The sequence below is a fragment of the Nannospalax galili genome, unplaced genomic scaffold, assembly GCF_000622305.1.
Source record: "Nannospalax galili isolate Female #2095 unplaced genomic scaffold, S.galili_v1.0 scaffold107, whole genome shotgun sequence".
Taxonomy (NCBI): Eukaryota; Metazoa; Chordata; class Mammalia; order Rodentia; family Spalacidae; genus Nannospalax; species Nannospalax galili.
The window spans coordinates 2,244,394-2,255,437 of NW_008358490.1; the positions used below are offsets into that span (position 1 = coordinate 2,244,394).

The 11,044-nt window shown below is 40.0% G+C and overlaps 1 pseudogene; it reads right to left on the reverse strand.

Moving 5' to 3' along the window:
- Nucleotides 1-6,007: 6,007 nt before the first annotated feature.
- Nucleotides 6,008-10,772, reverse strand: LOC103724624 (annotated as a pseudogene).
- Nucleotides 10,773-11,044: the final 272 nt, after the last annotated feature.

The following is an 11,044-nucleotide window of genomic DNA, read 5'->3' on the forward strand; positions in this document are numbered from 1 at the left end:
ACTATAATTCTGGTGGATTTTCCTTCATATGTGACTTGTTCTTTTTCTTTTGCAGCTTTCAGTATTGTCTCTTTGTTCTATATGTTTAGTGTTTTTATTATGATGTGCCGTAAAGAGTTTCTTTTCTGGTTCTGTCTATTTGGTGTTCTATATGCTTCTTGTATTTGTATGGCCATGTCTTTCTTTAATTTTGGGAAATTTTCTTCTACAATCCTGTTGAAGATCTGCTCCATTACATTATCCTGAGATTCTTCTTCTTCCTGTATGCCTAGGATTCATAAGTTTGGTTTGTTGTTTTGTTTTTTTTTTTTTGTCTTTTTGAGACAGGGTCTCCCTGTATCCCCAGCTGTCGTGGAACTCACTATGTAGACCAGGCTGGCCTTGAACTCACAGAGATCCACCTGCCTCTGCCTCCCAAGTGCTGAGATTAAAGGCATGCGCCACCACGCTTGGCTAAGTTTGGTCTTTTTATGGTGTCACACAATTCCTGAATATTCCATTCTTGTTTTTTTAATTTTTCATAATCTTTGCTTGAGTGGTCTAATTTTTCCACTTTATCTTCCAGTCTTAATATTCTGTTTTCCATTTCATTTGTCCTATTGATGAGGCTTTCTCCTGTCATTTCTACTTGACTTATTGAGTGTTTCACTTCCTTCTTCAGTTCAGTCTGATTATCCAATATTTGTAACTCTTTTTTTAATTCATTCAGAAGTTTATCCCTGTCTTCTTTCAATTCTTTGATTTCTTTGTGTGTTCTTTAAATTCACTGAATTCTTTTGTCATGTTTATGATTGTTCTTTTGAGTTCCATGTCCTGTGTTATCTTTAGGGCGTTCTCACTGTACTCTTCTATAGGACTGTTGGTGCCAGATTTCTTTTATAGTTTCTGATTCTTGTGTGAGACTCACACCTTCCTTTGTTGAGTTTAGGTCTGCTTCTTTTTGTAAACTTTGTGTGCCTTTGTGCTTTACTTGTTGGGCATGAAAAGCTGGTTGGTCTAGACTTCCGGTTCTCTCTTTTGATTTTATATTGGAGGGGCCAAATTGCTTTTGTCTTGCTGCTCAGGAGTTTCCACAGAGGCCTAAGTTCCAGGAGAAGCAAAGGTTTTATTTCAGGTTCTGGTTTCTTCTTAATCACAGCTTATTCTTCAGCCCCAGCCAACTAGAACCCACAAATTCTCAATTCAAAATATCATACAAACAGCCCTGATAGTCTCTGCTTCCCTTTGAAGCTTCAGAAGCCAGGCCTCCAGTGTTCGGAACTCTTTTATTTTTTCAAATATTAAAAAAATTTTTTTTTTAATTCTATATGTATGAGTGTATTGCCTACATGTATGTGAGTGTACCCATATCATGCAATGCCATGGAGGTCAGACGAGGGCTTCAAATTCCCCTGGAACTGGAGTTAAGGATGGTTCATAGCTGCCATGTGGGTGCTGGGAATTGAGCCCGGGTCCTCTACAAGAGCAGTCAGTGCTCTTAACTGCTGAACCATCTCTCTAGCCCCTCAAATTTTTTTTTATTATTTTTATTTTATGTGTACGCATGTATTGCCTGCATGTAGGTAAGTGCACCCATGTCATGCAATGCCTGTGGAGGACAGAAGAGGCTGTCGGATCCCCTGGAACTGGAGTTATGGACAGTTGTTAGCTGCCTTGTAGGTGCTGGGATTCAAACCCGGGTCTTCTGCAAGAACAGCCAGAGTTCTTAACCACTGAGCTATCTCTCCATCCCCACATTGTTCAGAACTCTTTCAGCATAACTGTTCCAGGCTTCACAGCAATGAACTTTAAGCACTGAATGGCTTTCCTGCCCAAAGTTCTGAACGTTTCCACAATCCTCTTAAAAACACCAAGGTCAGGTCTGTCACAGCAATACCCGACTCTCTGGTACCAGTTTCTGTCTTAGTTTGTTTCTCCATTGCTGTAACAAAATACTCTGACCAATACCAACTTGGGGAGGAAAGGTTTTATTTTATCTTACATCTTCCGGGTCACAGTTCATCAGGGAGCCCAAGGTAGGAACTCAGGGCAGGAATCTGGAGGCAGGAGCTGGAGCACAGGCCATGAAGGAACTCTGCTTACTGGCTTGTTCCCTGGCCCCTACTCAGCCTGCTTTCTTATGCAACACAGGCCCACCTGCCCAGGGGTGGCATCACCCACAGTGGGCTGGGCTCCCCGACATCACTCATCAAGAAGATGCCCCTCAGACATGGCCACAGGCCAGTCCAATAAAGGAAATTCCCCAATTGAGGCTCCCTCAACCCAGATGTGTCAAGTTGACACTAAAGCTATCCAGCACAGATGCTCTCAGACTTTCTCCTAAATTCTGGATCCCTCCAGGAAAGATGCTGGCCTCAAGAATTTAGGGCTTGGGCTGTCCTGGGCCCAGGGTCCAGGAAAGATGCTAGCCCCAGGAAGGTGAGGGGCTGGGATGCCCAGGAATGTAAAAGGAGGTGGGGACAGGGAGAGGCCCTGAGGGCTCCTGGGGTCTAGAGGGCAGAATTGGGTTGGTCTGGATGCAGAGGATCAGGAAGCAGTGGGGAGTCTGGGCCAAGAGGTCAGTCCCGAGGTTTAGGGTGCCAAGACATGAAATGGGCCAGTGCCCATGGTAGGAGGAGAGATGGAGTGGGCGCTACCAAACTTACCCAAGAAAGATGCTGGCCCCAGGAAGCTGGGAGGCTGAGCTGCCCAGAGATGCAAAGGGAGGTGGGAATGGATAGAGGCCCTGAGGGCTCCTGGGAACTAGAGGGAGGAGTTGGGTTGGCCTGGATGCAAAGGATCAGGAAAGTAGGTTTTTTATCACTAGTATTTAAAACATTTAATGCAATTAGTTACCAGTTTTCTTCACTCCTGAGAAAGTTTTCCTCTTTTTTTGTTTTGGTGGTGGTTTTTGGAAGAGTAGTGGTGGTGGTGTGGTGGGGTCCTACATTACCAGATAGCTGGATTAGAAAATGTGTTGTCATTCATAAGGAGACTAGGCAGAGTTTGGTGTTGGTTGGTAGGCTTCATACCACAAGGAAGGTAAGAGAAAATGATCAGTCTTTGCCTTGCCAAAGAAAATCTCAGATCCTCATCACCCTTATGAACCTGCATCCCAAGAATATGTCAGTTTGGACTTTGGATGACTAACATTCCCAAATAGTGATCTGTTTTCCAAAGACAGGGAAATTGTTTTCATAAAGTATCTATTTCTGTCTTTATGTGATCTTCAGACTCCTCAGCAAGACTTTGATTTTTATTGCACGGTCATTTGAAGGTGCTATAAATGTGCTTTTGATAGAATTTGGCATTTCAATGTTCCTATCTGAAAGGAGCAATGTTTTTATCATTTTTCCGTTTTAGGAGGAAAATTATTAGAAATAGTCTTACCATTATATTGTAAAGACCTGGTGATGCTATATATACAGTCACAATACTTTCTGCAAACTTTCAGAGTTTCTTCAATATGAGACAATGTTACCTATAATTTAAGGAAAACAATGTCTTTTTCCTCTTTTCTGGGGGAAGGGGCACTAAAAATTTATTTTCTGCATTTGTAAGCAAAGTGGGAGAATCATCATATCAGCCTAGCATATTACAGCAGTGTTTGCTGAGAAATTTACATGCTCTTAGAGCTAAAGCTGTTGCAGGATTTACTTGATCTGAGATTAATCTTTCTGCTTACTATCTCTAGTATATGTTCACAATTTCAGAATCCCTTATGTGGGTTGTTTATTTGGATGGGGAGATATCTTCAGAGTAGTTATAAAAATAAAGGCTATGTCAGGCATGGTGGTACACACCTTTAATACCCACACTCAGGGGACAGAGTTTCAGTCCAGCCTGTTCTACATTGTGAGTTCCATGCCAGCCAGGGCTGCATAGTGAGATCCTATCTCAAAACACCTAAATAAGTAAATATTAAAAAATAAAATAAAAACAAAAGCTAGTTTACATTTACAGAAAAGGTCTTATCAAAGTTCCAAATAATTTTTCCATGGAAGTAACAGTAATAATGAAGAAACAAATACAGATGAATAAAACTTAATTTTACAGGATGAAAAAAAAAAGAAAAACATCATTGACCTTCACAAAGCCAGTTGACTATGGTAAAAACAAATCTACTTGAAGAAGCAATCAATGTCCAGACTCAAAGAAAACAATAAACCTGTGAGAAATGGCTTACATTACACAGGAAAGTAACACTAATGTGTGCTAGTTAGGGCTTTCAAATCAAATAATGTACCTATTTGGTCTTTGTATATACAGAATCCAGAAGATGACATTTTAAAATCTTCTGTTTATAATTACTTCTGTGATTGAGTTGACATCCATTATTAACCTTAATAAGATGCTATTTGCCAAGTTGTTCCAGTCATTTAAAAATTTTAATTTGAGGGAGGCTGGAGTGATGGCTCAGTAGTTAAGAGTACTGGCTGCTCTTGCAGAGGACTCAGGTTCAGGTCCCAGCACCCACATGGCAGCACACAACCATTCATAACTCAAGTTCTAGGGAATACGACACCCTCTTCTGTCCTCTGCAGACATTGTATCACACAGGTGCATTTATATACATGCAGGCAAAACACTCATACACATAAAATTAAAAAATAAATTAATTTTCATTCATTCAACGTGTATTCAACATACATTGTTTCACAGGCAAGGCTATGAGAATCCAGTGGGGGAAACTCCCAGCAGATTTTTATGTAACTCAATGACCATTAATGGTTGGAAACCTTCCAAATTAACTCTAACCTAAGTAACAAAAGTTAGCATTAATGGAGATTAATTACATGCTGTAATTTTCTTGAAAGACTCTGTCCTGAGAAAAAGAGAAGTAATTTGACATGTGAATCCATGCTCTTCTTTCTGCTTGTGTTGGACACAGAGCAGGAAACTCTGATAAAGTCTCAGTACCTGCTGGCACTGCCTTTGGTCTCAGTTTATATGTAGGGGCCTCAAATGCAGTATTGCACTTTGGGGCTGTTTGGAGGTTGGTTTCCTTAGGTCAAGCCACTCTACCTAAGACTTCCTCCTTTTTATTAATTAACCTAACCATCTCATTGCTCTGAGAACCTAAGAGCGGAAATAAGTGTTTTGTATTTAAAAAAAAAAAAAAAAAACTGAGTCCAAATAAATGGCTTGCCCAAGTTTATTAGGTAATTAAGGACAGAGGTGAGTCAAGGATTCCTGCTTGCTGTCTGCTTGAGTAATAAATGATTTAGCAGGTATCAAGTGCCTGTTATACCAACAGGAAATATGTTAAATGCATTATTTTTGGTTAATATCAGAATATATAACAGCTTTATAACATAAGTCACTGCCCATTTCAGTAGGAAAATAAGAAATTAAAACATCAAATGTTATCCAGGTAAGAGACTTATGCTTTTGTATAATTCAAATTTTAATCATTTTGTTAACTTTACCCTTGTTTTGATAAACTTCTTTTAATTACTTGATAGTTTTTTGTTTCATTTTGTTTGTTGTTGTTTTGTTTTTCCTTTGAGACAATACTTCATGTAGCCCAGGCTGGCTGGAACTCACTGTGTAGCTGAGGATGACTTAAGCTCCTGGTCCTCCTGCCTCTACCTCTCGAGTGCTGGCCTTATAGGCATGATACTGCACCTGGTTCTGTTATTGATAAAAATTCTTTTTAAAATTTTGTTTTTGTTTTGACCCAAAATGTTTTTTTTTTTTTACAAAGCTTTTTCTTGTTGTACAGAAAGTAAAAATTTGTTACAATCTCACTGTGACTGGTAGACAAGAGCGGTTGACTCACCAATCACAGATATCCAGGCTACAGAAAGTCTTACAGGAAAACCTAATGCTTACACTTTCCTTGGTGGTAGAGTCCCAAGGGACTAAATGGAAGAAGATGGAATGCCACAGGCACTATTCTTTGGCTCTTTGGGTGGGTGGATACCCTGGCCTTTCTACCACAGCTACTTTAAAAAAAAAAAACAAAAAACTACCAAATCCATGATCAGACACTGAACAGTTCTGTTTTTGCAGGTTGTTTGGGGTCTTAATCACATTCTTCATCTGTTTCTCTTTCACTTTTCACCTTTCCTATGTTCCTCCTTCTCTTCATCCTCTTCTTCACCAACTTCTCCATCATGTCCAAATTCTTCTTCCTCTCCACTGACTTCATCATCTTCTCTTTCTGATCTTCATTCTCATCATCTTCACTATCCAATTCTCCACCACTGCCGGGTGTGGTGGTGCACGCCTTTAATCCCAGCACTTGGGAGGCAGAGGCAGGCGGATCTCTGTGAGTTCAAGGCCAGCGTGGTCTACATAGTGAGTTCCAGGACAGCTGGGGCTACAGGGAGACCCTGTCTCAAAAAGACCAAAAAACAAAACAAAACAACAAACAAAAAAATTCTCCTCCTCGCCATCCTCATCTTCTTCATCCTCCTCTTCATTCACACCATCCACCATTGGAGTCAGGGGCTTCCTGGTCCTCTCCATCATAGCCATTCAAGTAGGTCAGCTGGGGCACGAGTAAAGACACTCTCAGTAATCATTCAGGTTAGTGACCTCTCAGTTAAACAGAGCCAGGTTTTCAGACAGTGCAACTTTTTCAAAGGTTCCAAGGTGCTGATATCTTTCTGTTTATTTCCACCTAGGTTTAGATGTATGAGATGTGGAAGTTCTTCTGCTAGTGTATTCAGACCTCCAAAGATTCTATTATCATTGAGCTCAAGCTTTTTCAATTTAGGTTGGTTTGGGAGATCTGAAACATGAAATTTGAAACTACACTTATTAAACAGGAATTCTAGGTTCACAAATTCACTGTTAATCCTTCAATTTTTTTCATCATTGATTCACAGTTGTCCAAGACAAGTTCTCAAATAGCTGCTGAGGTCTGGTTCCTCAGCCCCACGTGGATCCTCTTCTTCATTTCTATGTTTTCTCATCCCCTCTCTTCAAACTCAACTTTCTGAGGGGGGTGGCAGAGGTGGGAGAGGCCACCTGGCCTTTGTAGCGAGGGCGGTCAGAAGGGGATGCCTGTCTGAAGGGGGTGGCTGGCAGATGGTGTGCGGGCATGCAAGCTAGCAAAGCCCCCCAAGCCACATTACTCATGGGAGCAGAGAGAAACCATGGAGGGCAAGATTTTTATTTATTTATTTATTTTGTATGTGTATGAATGTTTTGTCGGCATATATGTAAGCATACCCTGTATGTGCAGTGCCCATGGAGGCCAGAAAGAGGCATCAGATCCCCTGAAACTGGAGTTACTAGCAGTTGTTAGCTTCCATGTGGGTGCTAGGAAGGGAACCAGAGTCCTCTGTAAGAGCAGCTATTGTTCTTAACCGATGAGCCACCTCTCCAGGCCCTATTGATAAAATTATTTAATGCAAATAATGTAGGGATGTTTGCCTATTTTGGATTATTTGCTTTACCACTATTTAACCAATTAGAAGCCAGCTGATTTGAATTATATTCATTCTCTTCCCTGTCTTCCTAAGTAATAAAATCAGGTTATTTTCCTATGACTAAAAAGGAAATATAACTTACTCTGAAACTTATTCTGAGGGTGTGCTTTGCCTTGATGCTTTGTTGTTTCTAAATCACAGCAAATTAAGAAAAAGAAAAGCATCTTACTGTTAGGGTATTTGTTTGTTTGTCTTTTGTGGTGCTAGGAATTGAACCTAGGACTTGGCCTGCAAAGCACCTTCTTACACTGAACTATGTCCTTAGCCCAAGGACTTTTTTCTAAATACAACACAAGGGGCACTAAAATCACCTTCATTTGAATGCCTTCAGTTGCACCTCTTTACTTTGACATTTTTAAAAAATGGGGCTGGAGAGATGGCTCAGTGCACTGACTGCTCTTGCAGAGGACCCGGGTTCAATTCCCAGCACGCACATGGCAGCTACGAATCGTCCTTAATTCCAGTTCCAAGGGAATCCAGAGCCCTCTTCTGTCCTCCATGGCATTGCGTGACACGGGTGCACTCACATGCATACAGGCAATACATTCATACACATAAAATAAAAATAATAAATATTTTTAATGTATTGTATTTAAATATACTCGAAAACTTGGAGTAGAATTTCAATAGCAGTTAATACACCCTCTTTGATGATTTACTGTGAACCCGTGAGATCCAAAGCATGATGACGTGGGGGAAACTGATATTTAGGTTTTTGTTTTTTTTAATTGTTTTGTATGTAGTTACTGTAAGCAGTGTGAGTCAGCTTAAAATGTGTGCTTTGCTGCTGACTAAAGCTTGGCTGGGCATTGTATTGAAAGCAAATACTTTGCTCTGAAACCTTGGTTCTATAGTCAAAACTGCATTTCTTTTAAACAGGATTTAGTTTGACAATTGGCAGTAGATAGTAAAAATGCCCTTTGGTGGAAGTTGCAGTAGGCAGTATCTTGATTCTTCTAGTGAGCATATCCATCAAAGACCACAGAGTGGAGAATGTGCCTCTGCCTAATTGCAGATGAAGGAGACTTGGGAGAAAGGTGTGGCACAGTCTCTGCTCAGCCTGCCCATCTTAGGCAATTTGCCCAAATGAAAATCTTGGGCTCTGTCTCACCCATTACTTTACCTCCCAAGTGGCAGCATCTGCCTTCCAAAGTTTTAAGCACCTTAGAAGATTTTTCTGATATACATCAGAATGGATCATGAAAGATGAAAGAGGTTGCATTATATAAGACCTACTTAAAAAATTTAAAGGCTGTTCTTAAATCTCTCAGAGAAACAACAATCAAGGAATAATCTTTTCATTTGGGTTTACCTACTGTGGTAACAGGAACAAGGTACCTTTCTGACAATGACATAGAAACCCTTTTATTCTGGAGTTTCCTGTTGGCAGTGTAGAGTTTTCTGAGCAATATGTAACACTGGCTAGTTATGCAATATCTTGGATTTTACTGCCAGTTCTTTGTTTAAAAGGGTGTGTGTGGTTTAGGCCAACAAGAGTATGAAGTCAAAGTTGAGTGTGATATCATCCTGCCACCTGTAACATAAGTAAACAGGATTCATAAGCAAATACGTTACACATTCAAATGTTTCTATGGACTCAGATAAACTAGCTATAAAATAATTGGTTTCTCTTACTCTTTTCTGTCTGATTTAGGAAAACTTTACTTTTCCCCCCAGGAAAAATTAATCCCCAGAACTGCAGGCAAAAGTAAATGGGCGTGTGAAGGCAGATGCTTTAGTGATTGAAGCAGAGACAGATGGCTCTGGATGCAACCTCATAGCATTCTGAAATCTTCATATGTAGATGAGAGTCAGTTTTTCAGAATCCATCAGATTGTTAAGATTTAGGCTTCTGCTGTCTCCCCTCTGGCCACATAACTACTTGGTTCTTAGTTCTCCCATGTAGTAAGTATCTCAAGATCTGTCTAGAATAAGCCTTTCTGAATCTTATTCCAAAAAGTATCTATAGTGTATGTTGGTTTTAAGGATGTATTTAGAGGCTATGCTATAAATAATATATTACCTGTTTTGGATTATTCTAATTGTCAGGAATTTCTTAAGTTATTATCCTAATCTAGTTATCTCCATAATACATAATTTCTTAACCTTGGGACTGTTGACATTTGGGACTGGAAAATTCTTTTCAGCAAGGAGCTGGGGAACTTGCCTGTGCATTGCAAGATGTTGAACAGCCTTCCTGGCCTCTACTTCACTGGATGTCTGTAGGCCCATTCCTCTGGCCATGACTTCCAAAAATGTATCCAGACATTGTCAGATGTTCCTTAGACTGCAAAAGTGCCCTTGGTTTGAGAACCAATCCTGTAAGAAAATAGAATGTTAGAAGAAAGTCATTGGCAGTTGACTATTTTTTATTTTTTCATTTTATTCATATGGCTGTGATTTACTTAAGATCTTATGATTTTTTTAGTCACAGAGATTGAAACTCAAATTCTTAACTTACCAGTTACTTTTTTTCTTACCATATTATACTTGAGTTTAAGATACTCTGAACACCTATTTTGAACTTGTCCAAGTAAGTCCTTGGGTTCTGTATTGCACAGCCAACCATTTAGTAACACATCCTCCCCATACTTTGTTCATAGAGTTTTTAGTTCTCATTAAATATCTACTTGTACATATTGCTTTGTATTGTTTTCCCCAGAAACAACCCACAATAATAATTCATGAAAAAGTGGCTTACTAGGAAGTGTTCTTAAGAAAATTTGGTAGGAAAGCAAATGAAATGGAGGAAAAGGAAACCAAGCAAGACAAGAGCACAGTATCAGGCAAACTTATAAACAGCAAAAAAATTTAACTCAGTCTCACAGGAAAGCTCTAGAGTCACTGTAGAATTTATTTCAGAATTAGTAAAATTAGGTATAAGAGGAAAAACTGGAAAGTTTATTCTTCTCATTAGTTGTTGTTTCAGAGGAAGTTTCATTTTTTAAATATTATTTTTATTTTATGTGTATGAATGTATTGCCTGCATGTATGTAAATGCACCCGGTATCAAACAATGCCTGTGGAGATCAGAAGAGGGTGTCAAATCCCCTGGAACTGGAGTTATGGATGGCTGCCAGCTGCCATGTGTGTAATAAGAACTGAACCCAAGTTCTTTGTAAGAGCAGCCAGTGCTCTTAACCGCTGAGCCATCTCTCCAGCCCCCAGAGGAAGTTTCTTAATTGTCACACTAGTGACATTTACAGAATAATGTGGGGAAATGGGCCGGTAAATACTTCCATTATTCAGGCTAACCTGATACCTGCCACCCTTCCACAGTTTACTTCCACAGACATTTAAACTGACACCTGCCACCCAGACCGGAGACTGATGACTCAACTGTCGCGTCATCAGTTAAAGAACTGATGATCGTTAAAGAACTCGGCTTGCAGGACCAATGAGGGAGGAATAAAGGGTATATAAGAAAGCCATGTGTACACAATAAATGAGAGCTTGCAATGGGGGAGGAGTAAGGGGTATATAAGAAAGCCATGTGTACGCAATAAATGAGAGCTTGCTTGCTAACTGCCGAGTGAGTCTCCCGAAGTCTGCGCCATTGACTTCGTGCCTACTCATCCCTTGCCCCCAACGGAGAGTCCTCAAGTAGCTAGCCCACTAAGGCA